Raw genomic sequence first — 13,733 nt, 5'->3', positions numbered from 1 at the left:
TGAGTGACAGCAGCAACTCAGGGGACAGCATGCTCCTCCGGGCAGAAGTCCTCACTTCCAGGAAAAGAAAGGTCTCAGGTTCTCGGTTCCCAGCCTGTTACCATCCCCTGCATTTCTCTTGCATTCTTCCTTCTTTCACTCCAGAGCCTAACGATAGGTTCCAAGTTAGTCTTCCCAAATGGGACTGACTGATTCATACTCACAGTATATGGAACTGAACTTAAAGGCTGATACAGAGGTATGTGTTACCCAGATCATTAGAAGTCAGATTTTCCATGGCACTAGGAACACCCTGAGTACGGCCCCTAGCTTCCACTCTCCTCCTCTTTTCTCTCCATGATCTTGCATCAACTTGAAAATACCTCAGAACTTGAACTTGTCTGCTGCGTGAGCTGGTTGCACAGGAAAGGACTGCAAAAGAACCCCCTTAGGATCTTATGAGTTGGGTTCTCTGAATGTCCCTGGTCTGACGACGTGTGCTGTCCGCCACTTTCTGGATCTACCTGTCCACTCCACCCTGGAAGCACACAACAGATCCTCGAGAAGAGATGATGCTGAACCAGGGCTGGTTGGCCACCCTAACAGAACAAGAGCTCCTTTCTCCGCAGATGAACACAGCTTGTCAATAGGCCATTTGAGCATTTTAAAACCGGCTTTTAGTTTGGACTCCAGGTTAGAAGAGGAGCCTGTGATTTGCAAGCTGGTAAGCTGCTCGGAGCCTTAAGGAATCCACAGTTGGAGGGTCTTGGCCAGGAAGTCGTGATGTGTGGTTTCAGCAGAGTAGGTTTGTCACTGCTAATGGAATTGAAAAAGGGGGGATACCTATCTAAATGCTGTTTGTGTCACCAAGCTTGCTGTCTCTAAGGTTCATGCTAACAAGACAAGAAGAAGCAAGGCAGTTAACAGTCCCAGCAGTGAGCACTCTCCGTGGGTGTAGGAAATGCCATGCCCAGCTCTTTTTTAGTATAATAACAAGCAAAGAGGGCTATTAACTTTTTCCAGAACTCTCTGCGCCCACAGGATGCCTAGGCATCCGCCGTGAGGAGACCTAGTTTCACCAAAAGTATATGGGAACTGAACTTAAAGGCTGACATTTGAAAATCGGAAAAAGAACTTTTCCTTCTAGCTAGACATTTTACAAAATAGGGAAGAATGAAATATTTTGAAGGCTAAGCTAGACAATTCCAGTTTATTTATTCATTTTATTTATATAGACTTTTAAAGTTCAATGGAAACACCACTAAATATAGGGGCTAAGCAATCACTTACACTAACTTAAGTATTTGCCATCACGTGTAACGCTCTCCAAAGATGATTCATGGCTGTTGCCCTGTTGAACTCTCCACAACTCTGCTTACTGAAAGAGATCTCTCACAAATGTGGGCCCATTTTCCTTTTGTGAAGGAGAGTGAGAGGGGCATGGGAGACAGTGAACTACAAGGAGGCCTTGTAGTGGGCCCGATAAGGCTCAATCAGGGCGCTTCCCTTTGGTGTAGGAGCACCCCGTGCAGTGCCTCACCCACACTCATCAAGCTAGACTTGGGTGAAATTGTTTCTTGGGTCTGTCTTGGTAGAGTGAATGTTTCCCAGGAAGTTCACAAACAGTGATGATCTTGCTCCTCTACATCTGAAAGTCCAAGATGTAAATAGGTGTGTGTGTGTGTGTGTGTGTGTGTGTGTGTGTGTGTGTGTGTGTGTAGGGGAGTTGGAGTTTTGTCTTACTAAGCTTTGAAAACAGGGTCTTGTTCATGCTAGGCAAGTTCCATACCAGCAAGCTACACCCTAGCCCACTGCTGTCTTATGTCTAGTTGAAGACCTAGCAATGTTTTGGGTTTCTTAAAGACCAAGAGACCATCCCTCAAAGCTCTTCCTTTGTAACAAGGGCTACACCTCAGTTCGTTCGTTTTGGACCTTTTGATCTCTTCTTTAGAAACATAACTTACATGACAAATGCGAGCTCTGAGAGGCTATAAAAAGAACAGGAATGAAGCATTTATTCTTAAAAGCCAGACTTTACTATCTCTTTTTACTGAAACCAGTAAGAACATTTCTAGTTCTTCTTGTAGCCTTTTGTATTCTATATTTTTAGGTTAGTAAAGTGGAAGAAAATGCTAAAAAAATATTCAAAAGACACTAGGAAAAAAATCACAATGACAATATTAACCTTTAAAAATGCCTGGAGACATTTAGTTCTAGTCTACAAAGCCTTAATCACGAAAGACATCAAAAACTGTTCTCTGTTTGTATTGGGGGAGGGTGAAAAGATGCTTTCCCTAGCAGCAACTGTAAGTTCTCTGTAGTTTAGCTCAGCTTCATGCATCTGCCAAAGAGACAGAGCAGGCTTTTGTTGAATGAGGACTCAAGTCACCCAGTGAAAAAATGCAAGCAGAAACACATGAGCCTGAGCCTTGGAATTCTGGGCTCCTGTTCAAGTAGAAACAAGGTTATTTTTCTACAGGTACCTCCCATAAAGTTCAAAGAGAAGGTCTTCTTTTTTGGTAATAGCCATGTGCAAATGTTTTGGGTAGAGCCTGGCTTTGTATTAATTGTCCGAGGAGGTGTGTGGGCAGAGGAAATATACAAAAATTAAGAAACCCATTGTTACAGTTTGAATCTGGAAAGTCCCCCATGGTCTCATGTGTTAAGTCCTGAGGCTCCCTGGGCGCAGGGATATTTGGGGAGGTTGTAGAACTGTAAGTGGAATCTAGGGGTGGGCCTTTGAAGGCTACAGGCTAGCTGGAGTTTTGCTTTGGTCTAGGCTTTCTGATCTGCCAACCTTTGGCCACCACAGTGCACGCTGCTTCGGCAACAGAGCCTTGCTCACCACGGTCAGCAGTGTTCTCTGAATCTATTAGTGACACAAATTCTTCCTCCTACAAATGCTCTGGCCGGGATTCTGTCACAGCACAATAATAGTGAGGAAAATGACAAGTACAACAAGCTTTCTAAGTTAGCACCTGCCAGCGTGGCAGCCTTGGCTGATCACAGTAGCCACCTGCAGGTCAAGGGGAAGTTGTCATCACTCAGGCGTCTCCGGCATTCGCAAGGGACTTAATGGAGGTGCGTGCCTTAGGAGCTAGGACGCATCTCAGATTGGTTAGCCTTGATTCGCTTAGTTCCTGCCTTGCCCCCTCTTCATTTTAGTGTGAACATGAAGGCTACAGGTAGGCTCTAGTCTGCTTTGGACTACGCTTTCTGACCTGTCAACCTTTGAGTGCCTATTATGCCAAACACTGGCTCAAAGGCTGAGCTGCATTGGCTAAACCGTACTTGCCTTACACGGTGAGTTGCCAGGGCCTCTTTCTGTCTCCTGTAACTTCAGTGTTCCCGTGTCTCTTCCCACACTGGAAAAGGCAGTCTAAGCTGTCACCCCAGTGAGGCTAAGACTAAACAAGCAGCATTCCTGCATGGGGTATGCTGTGAAAGACCCAAGGGAGATCCAGAACCTTCACCCTAACCACCCTTCTTTAGCAACTACCCTTTCACTCCTGTGGTCGGCACCTATGCCTTCTTCCGTACCTATGTCCTTGGAGATCATCTAAAGAGTCAGGTCTCCCCCAAACTTGCATCACTAGTGATGGCTTCTTTTCCTTTTCCCAGTGGGAACTTCTATTTGTACATTTATAAAATATTCCACCCAATAGGGAAAAGCACTTTCTTTATAAATACCCACAGGGCATACACCAAGACAGAGCAACCCAGGCCATAAAAAAAAAAGTTCTGAAGTAAAATAAGCACAGTTACAACACTACGTTCAAAGCTGGAAAGGGGATCACACTAGGAAACAGAAAAATCTCAAAGAGTTGGAAGCAAAACTAAATGGAAATGAAAATAGAGCCCATCAAAATGTATGGGGCACAGCGGACCTGCTGCTGACAGGGAGGTCTTCAATGCCGCGTGTGTGCTGAACAAAAGGAGAAAAGCTCCAATCAATAAAAGTGAACCCCACTTGAGTTTGGAGAAGAAAACAAAGCTACAGCAAGGGGAAGAAAGGGAACAATGAAAGTAAAGGCAGAAATCAATGGTGTTTAAAATGGAGAAATGGTCAAGAAATCAATGAAACCAAGAGTTGATTCTTTGAGAAGGTAAATAACACTCTCTCCAGCCCTTTATCAAGATCGACAAAAAGGGATATCACAAAGTACCAGTGTCAGCAGCAAAACTGCCTGTCGCAAGGCTTCAAAAGGACAGTCCGGACAAAGCTACAGCTCTACCTGGGGACATGACAGCCTCAAGGACAGGAATCACTCTTGAATTTCAAACAGCCACAACCCATCAGGAAACAGGCATTTCTAACAGCCCTTTAATAACTAAGAAAATTAAAATTGCCATAAAATAACTCTTCAGGCTTACCTGGTTTCATTAGGAAAATCCAATTCCATATACTCTAATCCAGAAAATAAGGGAACATGTCCCAATTCACTTGTGAAGCTTATGTCAAGACAAGATAAGAATGACACTAACAAATCAAATTACAGAGCTCTGTTCTTCAGGAGTGCAAATGAAAACTCCTTCGCAATATTTTGGTAAGTGGAACCTAGCAATTTATAAGAGCAATTATATACATTATGACTAAGTAGGGTTTACTCCAGGCCTAACAGTCTGGTACAATTTCAAAATCAGCTGTTGTAATTGGATTAACATCTTCTGACTTTTACATCTGATACTTTGATGTAGGAGGTCCTCCTTACCAGAGAGAAGTTGTCTCACTTAAGAGTGAGAAAGCAAATAGGAGCCTGGGAGCGCTCTTCTCATAGGCAGATGAATCACACCATCTCCCACATGTCTACACACTCCTTTCTAGGCCCTTGAACACTGTAGTGCCTGCTGTTCCTTTGCACTTGACCCTCAGAGTCAGAACCCAGACAGCTGTGGAGGAACTCACACCTGGCAGTCCTTGAAATTACTCAAACTAGCCAATCTTAAAGCAGTGTAGGTCCCTTTCTCTTCCTTATTCATTCTCTACTGTGAGAAACAGAAACACAACCCTTGCCTGAGCTCTCCCTCACTTTCAGAAAACAAAAAGGGACCTATGTTCAAGGAGTAGGACTAAACAAAGAGACTAGACTTGACTCTCAGACTTGGTTCAAAGGCGTGATTTATACAACAGATGATCAGTATCTAGAACACACACATGTGCACATGTATATACATACATGCGTGCACACATATGTGCACACATACACACACACAGTACTAGAAGAACAGGAATACACAATCCAATATGGAAAAGACGTGGAGGCACATTTCACCAAAGACAACATACAGATGTCAAATAGGCACATGATAACATGCTGCACACCGTTAATCACAAGCAAACTGCACCAGAGAACCAGACTCCCAACCTGACAGCAGGCTCACTTTGGGGGCTAGCGTGCTGTCCTAGTGCTGAGACAGCTTGCTGCACAAGCGTGAGAACTTGAGTTCAAATGAGCAGCACCCATGTAAAATGGCAGGCAGAGCTGTACTTGAGCTTGCAACCTTAGCACTGTGGAGGGCAGAGACAGGAGGATTGCTGGGGTTACTGGCCTGTGGATCTACCCCAAACAGAGCTCTAGGTTCGGTGAGACATTCTGTCCCAAGGGTAGAACAAGCCACCTGGCATCTTCCAGCCTTTTCATGTAGGCACACAGTTGTTCATGCTTGTGCAAACACATGCATACCTACATACAGCAAACCACCACCACCACCAAAAAATAAAAAAATGAAATAAAATCCAGGCAAATTCCAAACGCTGGCAAAGAGCAAGAGGAATGGAGTAACTCACTCATTAATAGGGAATAGAAGACAATTTTCCAATTTTTGAAGTCACTTATATCACCAACCAAATGTTTTCTAATCATTTAGCCCAGAGAAATGAAGACTTATTTCCACAAAAGCTAGTATGTGCATAGAAACCTTATTTGTGGTATTAGAGTGAATGCAACCAGCACACATTTCAATAAGTGACTAAACCATTGTGTCCATACTATGGAACACCAGACAACAAAAGTAAAATTAACGCTATATATAACAATCCAAGTGAAGCTAGAATATTTTGCTCAGTTGTGTGTGTATACGTGTGTGTGTGTGTGCGCGCGCGCGTGTGTGCGGCAAGCATGGTAGTGAACATTTTTAATTCAAGCATCCAGGAGGCAGGTATGTATGGGTCTCTGTGAGTTCAAATCCAGCTAGCTTAGTCTACCTAGTGGTTCCAGGTCAGCCAGAGTTACATAGTGAGATTCTGTCTCAAAAAAAATTCTCCGAAGTTATATAGTACAGGATTCCATTTGTGTGGTAATTTTGAAATATAAAACTTAGGAGTAGGTAGAGGGTTAGGAGGCTAGGAGTGTCTTGGAAAAGGGAACTTGAGCAGAACTTATGGGGATGGGATGCCCTGTACTTTTTACCACAAAAGAAAGATGGATGTTTCTGCCTACACAGAACATTAACAACAATAAAAAATTCCAAGGAAAGCACCAATTTCAGGATATTCTGTTTTCTCTGGGCATGAGAGATAGAGTGTGTCCATCAATTTTAATGATCACGCTGCCTACACCTTACTTCCACACTGGCACAGCTCAAATGTCACTTAGCTGTCTTGTTCTGTGTTTGATCAGAATTTAGGGACCCCCACAGTACAGGCCAAAGCATTTCCTTTCTCTTTCATTAATGATCAAATACCGCTGTTCCTGGTGTCTGTGGATTCCCTTTCCTGCTGGGTAACGTTGCACTTACTGGGGCTGCTTCTAAGCTTTGTAATGCCTGTAGGCTAAGGTATTTTACAACAGGATTCAAAACACATCTGAACTCCAAATTCACGTTGCTTTGGGAAGCCTAGGGAGCTGCCCTCAATAACGCTCAGCTGCCTTCACCCATGCCTTCACAGGACAAGTAAAACAGGGCCACCAAAACCCACAAAACTGACAACTCACCTCATCACTTAAGATGCCGCTAGAATACAAATGCAAAAAAAGTGAAAGGGCATGCCACAGATGCTATCCTCTTACCTACAGACTCTTTCCTTTTAGTTGAAACCCCCCACACCCCCAGTGTCTTCAAGGGTTTGTCAAAGGCCTCTTCACTCATGTTGTTCCATGTGTGAAGTTCTACAGGCCCAGCAAGGACACAGCCTGCACTTAGGTTTTATTTATTCTGCTCATGCACGCCCTACCAATGACATCCATTTCTCACTTCAAAGCAGGAGGAGGAAAAAAAAAACATCTTTAGCAATGTAAATTGGCTTCACTGATGCAAGGGAGCCTGTAAAAATGCTATATTGCATGATGATGGGTTCTGTCATGCCACATAGCAACCCTTAATAGAAGTACCTATGCATGCGTCTGCAAAGAAACGAAGAACTCATGCAAAAGTTGTGTGTGAGAGTATATTTACACATATATGATGGAGATATCAGCAATGCATGTGAGAAAGCAGACAGAGCCTGCTCACCAGCAGGGCAGGCTGGCAATGATGCCTCTGGCCACGAAGTGTGGCTTGTCTCAGGTTCTCCTGGAGGGCAGTGCTAACCACTAAGAAGCTATACCAGCTCAGTGTTGTTTTTAGGTTCAAAGGTGAAAAGGGTGCTCCTGTGTGCTGAGCTCAGTATGTGTTGTGGTAGTTTCCCCTAGAGCCCAAGAAAAAAAAAATATCTTAGGTAACTTTCCCAATGAGCAAAATGAGCCTGCCAAGCAGGTTAGGCCAGTCAACCAAGCTTAGCTGCAACTTACACCACATCCTTGGACCTTCCTTCTCAAATTGCACCCTGATCTACAGTTTAGAAAGAGATGCTAAGCTCCCTTACAAAGACAAAAGTAGAAGGTACAGGGTGTCCCAAACACATGCTTCCAATAAGTTCACTGTCCAGGGAGAAGCAGGAATGGCAGTGCCCTCTGTGAAGGAATGACATGGCTTCAGGGTTCAGACGCTGAGCGTTGCAGTTGTTTCCCAGAGAAAACAGTCAATAGCTTAGCACGAAGATCAAGAGGACATTCATGTCCTCCCGTAGCCAAATTTGAAAGCCTCACATAAATGACCCAGCAAGGCCAGGTGTGGTGGTACACACCTACAATCCTAGCACTTGGGAGGCTGAGACAGGAGGAATACAGGTTCAAATTCAGCCTGAGCTATAGAGGGAAACCTGGAATCCAAACTCCAAAACATTCTGATTGGGGTAAGATGAAATCTAACCAGTGTTTTGATTTGCATCTTTCTAATTGGTAAAAAATGGTGAACTTTTTTGAGATACTTCTTAGTAGCCAGTTCTGGTTCTTCTATTAGGTTCCCATTACTAGGCATTATCTATGAAATCATAACCCATTTTTAAATGGCTTACTTGTTTTCTTGACTTTTTCTTGAGTTCTTTATTATTCTGGATATTAATTATGTTGGATGTATAGCGATTAAAGATCTGCTCCCAAGCAACGGGCTTCCTTCTAGCTTGATTGTTTCCTTTAGCTGAACAGACACTTTTTAGTTTTGTGAGGTCTCAGTTGTCAATTGCTGGCCTTTGTTCCTGGGCAAATGGAGTCCTGTTCAGAAAGTCCTTCATCTGTGTCTTGTAGAGCCTTGCCTATGCTTTCCTATAGCAGTCTCAGTGTTTCAGGTTTGGAATTGAGATCTTTGATCCATTTAGAGTTTGTTTGTTTGTTTGTTTGTTTTTTCAGGGTGACACCCATGAGTCTAATTTTATTGTTCAACATACAGACATTCAGTTTCCCACACAAGATTTATTGAAGATGTCGTCTCTTCTCCAATGTATGTTTTTGACATCTTTCCCAAATTATCAAATGTCTGTAGTTACATGTACTGTTTGGACCATTAGTTTTGTTCAGTGTGTGTGTTTTTGTGTAAGTACCACACTTATTTTTGATTTTTTACTATAGCTTTGTAATATATCTTGAAATCTGGAGTGGTCAGCCCTTCAGCATTGTTTCTGCTGTTTGTGTTTAGCTCAGGAAATTTGGCAACTTTTCTGATTCCATTTGGATTTTAAAATGTTTACCTTTTTTTCTATTTCCGTGGAAAATGTGGCGATGTTTATCGTGATTGTATTGAGTCTACAAACTGCTTTTGGTAGAATGGCGAGAGCTAGACTTATTGTCAGGTATTAGGATAGCTACTTAGAATGCAGTTTGGGAAGGAATTGCACTTCTTTAGTAAAGTGGCAGGTTCTGCCATAAGATCCATAATCTCACAAGCCTGATGCAGTTGGCTAGGCTTCCATTACCAGGCACGGTTCCCATCCTGTTGAGGAGGACTTAAGCCCTCTTAGACAGATTTTAGTTTCTGCCAAGATATAAGTTCTACTGTTGCACATTTAGGGATATTTCGTCATGCTGGTCCTTGTTGCAGCTCTAGGGCATCATGGGTGGCTTGGACTATTGATTGCTTCTTTCCCTTGGCAGCCTCAATAACACCTTCAGGTACTATGCAAGTTAGTCCTCAGGCAAGAGGATTTCAGATCAGACACACCTCAAACCTCAAAGTCCTGTGTCTAAAATGCATGGTATCTTCAGTAATAAAGGCTTGCCTTCAACTTCTGGGAGACAACAGAGGGCAACAGCAATAGCCTATATTGGTTTTTGAGTCTCTTGGACTCTGCTGACCAACACCTAAGAAACAGGCTTCTCTTGACCACACTGTCATGGTTATTATGGGACCATTATCTTGTAAACTTGTACACTTTCACTGAAAAAAATGTGTATAGACAAACTTATTTGTATTATATATATACTTTCATGTTAGTGTAAAACCATTTCCTGTGGCCTTTTCAACATCTTTAGTATTATTTATCCTTCCTTCTTCTGCATTAACCACCTTCCTCCTTCTCAATTAAATTCCCACCATTTTTCTTATTTTCTCCTCACTGGTATCCTGCTATTCCCCACTCAACATTCCTGTTCCTTCCCCTTCCTCTCCACCATCACCACTTTTTACTTTCTTGGTTTCTGTTGTTACTCCAGGCTATGGACTATGTTTGAGGATTTGGAGCTTGGAACCACATCTGAGAGGGGACATGCGGTGTTGTCCTAGGTCTTAGTTATTCCATCCAACATAGTTTCATTCATTTGCCTACAGTACTCATGATTTCATTTTTCTTACCACATTTTCATTATCCACTCATCAGTTGAAGGACCTTTAGGTTGTTTTCATTTTCTAGCTGTTGTGAATAAAGCAGCAATGAACAAGGCTGAGAAGCTATCTGTGGTGTAAAATGTCTAGTCCTTCGGGCATATGCCAAGGAGTGGTATAGCTGGGCCTTAGAGTACGCTTTTAGGTTTTTAAGAAATTTCCACACTGATTTTCAGAGTGGCTGCACCAGTTTGCAATGCTACCAACAGTGAATGAGGGTTTTACATCCTCTCTGGCACTTGTGGTCTGTTGCTTTGCTGATCTTAGTCATTTTAAACATGGTAGGTTCAGGGAACTTTACAGAAGAGGGGCAGAAAGACTGTGACAGTCGGAGGACCAGGATGTCTGTTGTGTTGTGCCTTCTAGAATGACAGGGAAGCGACCCCATTGACATCTCAACAGTTTAACTGCCTAAATCATACCTGACCAATGATAATACCAATGGACACACTCACATGGAACAGGGTGATCTCATGGGACCCTACACGTTACAAAGAACTATGGGTACATAGTCATGCTGAGAAAGGCAGAGTTAACCTTTCTCAGGGAGGTGTCCCTAACTGGTTATCCAATAACAAGTGGTCAGCCTCAAAATTATATACTCACATGCAACACAAAAAACACTCAGCAGGCTGTATTTATGCATGTGCACATACAGGTGTGTATGTATACATATAATATGTTATATGCATGAATACATATAACAATAATAATTAGAGAAAAACATGAGATTTAAGAGGACAGATATGGGTGTTTAGAGAGAAGGGTAAATGATATAATTATGTTTTAGTTGCAAAAACCTGAAAATAAATTGGATGAGGGAAAAAAGAAATAAAGAATTTAATGTGGATCCTAAGTATTCAGTTATATCATATTCTATGCTCATAAACTACACTTAAATATTATAAGTGTCAAAACACTAATATTAAAAGAGCCAGCTAGAATTCATATTTTTCCCAAGAACAAACTGATAATATATTAATTGAAAAAAGGGGGAAGGGTGGAATGGAGGAATAAAATGAGGGAGAAAAGGGAAAAATGGTTAAAAATCAGGTGATACGTATCTGTTGAGTTTTCCACAAGGTAGCAGAAATTGGACCATACATTTAGAGACCGTGTGATGATAATGGTGCCTGCCTTGTGCCCAAGGGAAATCCTTTAGTACAGGAAAACCAATGTTATCTTACTGACCTGCCAGGAATGATGTGCTTGCTGGTGCAATAACAGCACAATTGTTATGGGAAAAACAAACGCTTTCTGATTGGAGTTGATGCCTTATTTACAGCAGGGAACTATATACTTGGTACTGTAACCTTGGTTGGTTAAAAGCCCATGGCTTGGGAGACCACGTTCTCTGAGGTTGAATCTGCTACTGTTAGTTTGGTAAATGGCTATGCTTTGTGCCCATAGACTTTAACTGCTGGTCCCAACCTTGGTCAGAGAAGCTTTATTATGCAATGGGCAGCGGCCAACGCAGAGATGCGTAACTGGTCAAAATTCTGAGGCTAAGAGACAGAGTACTCAGTCCAAACAGGCTATACATACTAATTGCTTCTGTTGCTTCTTCCTTAATAAAGCTCTAAATAGGAGAGCTATCTATTTTGCTAGCTCTGCCAATCTCATTGCTGGCCCAGCAGGATGACCAGAGCAGTGACCTCTATTAGGACTTGGAGATAGAAAGGGTAGAATATAATCCATTCACCAGATCACTCTGTATCAGCAGAATGGAACCCAAGCACTGGAAACCTAATTTGCTATAAAACTCACGTCCAGCTTTTCTAACCACACTGACCTTAAGGAGGGCTCATATTTGACTATTAGGTAGCAAATACATTACGGCTATTACACAATACTTTATCTTCATTCAAGTTTCCCTAAGGACCTGTAAGTGGTAAAGAGATGATTGCTGCTCGTCATTTAAAAGCCAATTCATGGAGAAACCCAGATCCTCGAATGGCTGATTCACAGAGGAAATCGATGCCAGCAGAGGCAGTCTGCTTTGGATGATTCACCCTGCCAGCCAGTGCTTAAGCTCCCAAAGTCCTGATGTCTCTGTGAGAAGGAAGTGTAGCAGAAAGACCACAGAGGTCGGTGTAAGACTGCTGCAAATGTTGAAGTTTTGATTGGTCACTTATCCTTTTTTATCTGCAACTGATTTTGTAACAGGCACATATAGCAATACTTCCACCATAACAGATAGAACTTAAGAGAAAACATTAAAAGTGGTAACAGTTACACTGAGTATTTTACTCAGTGGGTAAAGTACTCACTGCATAAGAATGAAGACCTGTGCTAGGATTCCCCAGGACCCATGTAAACGCTGCTCAAAGGGTTCACATGTGTAACCCCAGTTGTAGGAAGAGACAGGGAGAGACATAGGTGGGTCTCTGAGGCTCTCTGGCCAGTCTAGACAAAACGGTTACATTCAGGTTCAGTGAAGGATCCTACCCCCAAAATAACATGAAGAGTGATAGGGGAAGACCCCTTGTATCAAGCTCTGGTCTTTACCTGTGCAAAGAGGGTTAAATGCACCTATAAACACATATCACACACACACACACACACACCTCTATGCAATGAATTATTTCTTGTGCAACAAGAACTGTGTTAATACATTTTCCACTCCATCTCATTTAACATATATATGTGTATATAATGTATATATGGAGAATAGATTTGGTGTCATATTAAGGGTAGGATCCCATCAGTAGCAAAAACTACAGAGACTAAGACCTGAGTCCCCATAGAAGAGACAAGCATCTGACCCTGTGCCAAGTCCCCCACAGAGAAAAGAGCCTAATACAACCCTTTCATAGTGAGGTGTGCATTACTAAATGGCTTAGAATACAATAGGCCTAGTTATATCTCCTTTTTCATCCCCCACATGACCTGGCTGTTTTGCCGTGTATTAAAACATACCGATGTACTTTGAAGGTGGGTGCTAGTAAATTACTTAGGAGGAACTTTATTTCTTCTTCTTTAGAAAGGTGTCACAGCTGGAACAAATGTTAATTCTCATTCCATTATTCAGTACCTCTGGTAAATGTACTGTCACACTGAATCTCATAAATTAACACCTGTATCAATCTACATTAAAAAAAAAAAATATCCCACGCATCACTTTTTCTGCTCACCTGTCTGCAGTTATGAGTAGGGGCTTCAACTAATCTGTGACAACTTCATCGTCCAGAGAAAACTCTTAACTTTCATACAGTTACCCCAATAGTTTGATGAGATGTAAGACTTGACCTAAGCATGACTGAAGAATGGCAATGTTCATATGTCTAAAGATGTCTCCAGGAGAACGGTGATGGAATGTGTCATTTACGACAGCCTTGACACGTTAGTTTGTGCACTGCACAGGTCTGAGTGCTCTTTCTGGGCCACAATATAAAAGAGCACAATCAGCTTCCTGGTACATGTCAACCATTGTAAACTCTTGAGTACTTTTAGTCGTGGGAAGAAGAGCATGTGCAGAAGCAAGTGCAGCTGAATACGTTAGACGCGACTAGAGAGAAAACAGCCGCTCGTCTGTAAGACTCACTACAGTCTGCACTCCACTGTTTGTGCTTTTAAAGATTTATTTATTTATTTAGTGTATGTATGCTCTATCTGCATGT

General features: G+C 42.3%; 1 protein-coding gene across 2 annotated transcripts in view; it reads right to left on the bottom strand.

Moving 5' to 3' along the window:
* Clvs1 (clavesin 1) overlaps positions 1-13,733 on the bottom strand; it is a 184,335-nt gene that overhangs the window by 27,440 nt on the left and 143,162 nt on the right. The window lies entirely within an intron of this gene.

This window comes from Acomys russatus, chromosome 2, assembly GCF_903995435.1.
Source record: "Acomys russatus chromosome 2, mAcoRus1.1, whole genome shotgun sequence".
Lineage (NCBI taxonomy): Eukaryota > Metazoa > Chordata > Mammalia > Rodentia > Muridae > Acomys > Acomys russatus.
The sequence above is the reverse complement of the archived record's forward strand: the minus strand, read 5'-3'. Positions and strand labels throughout refer to the sequence as shown.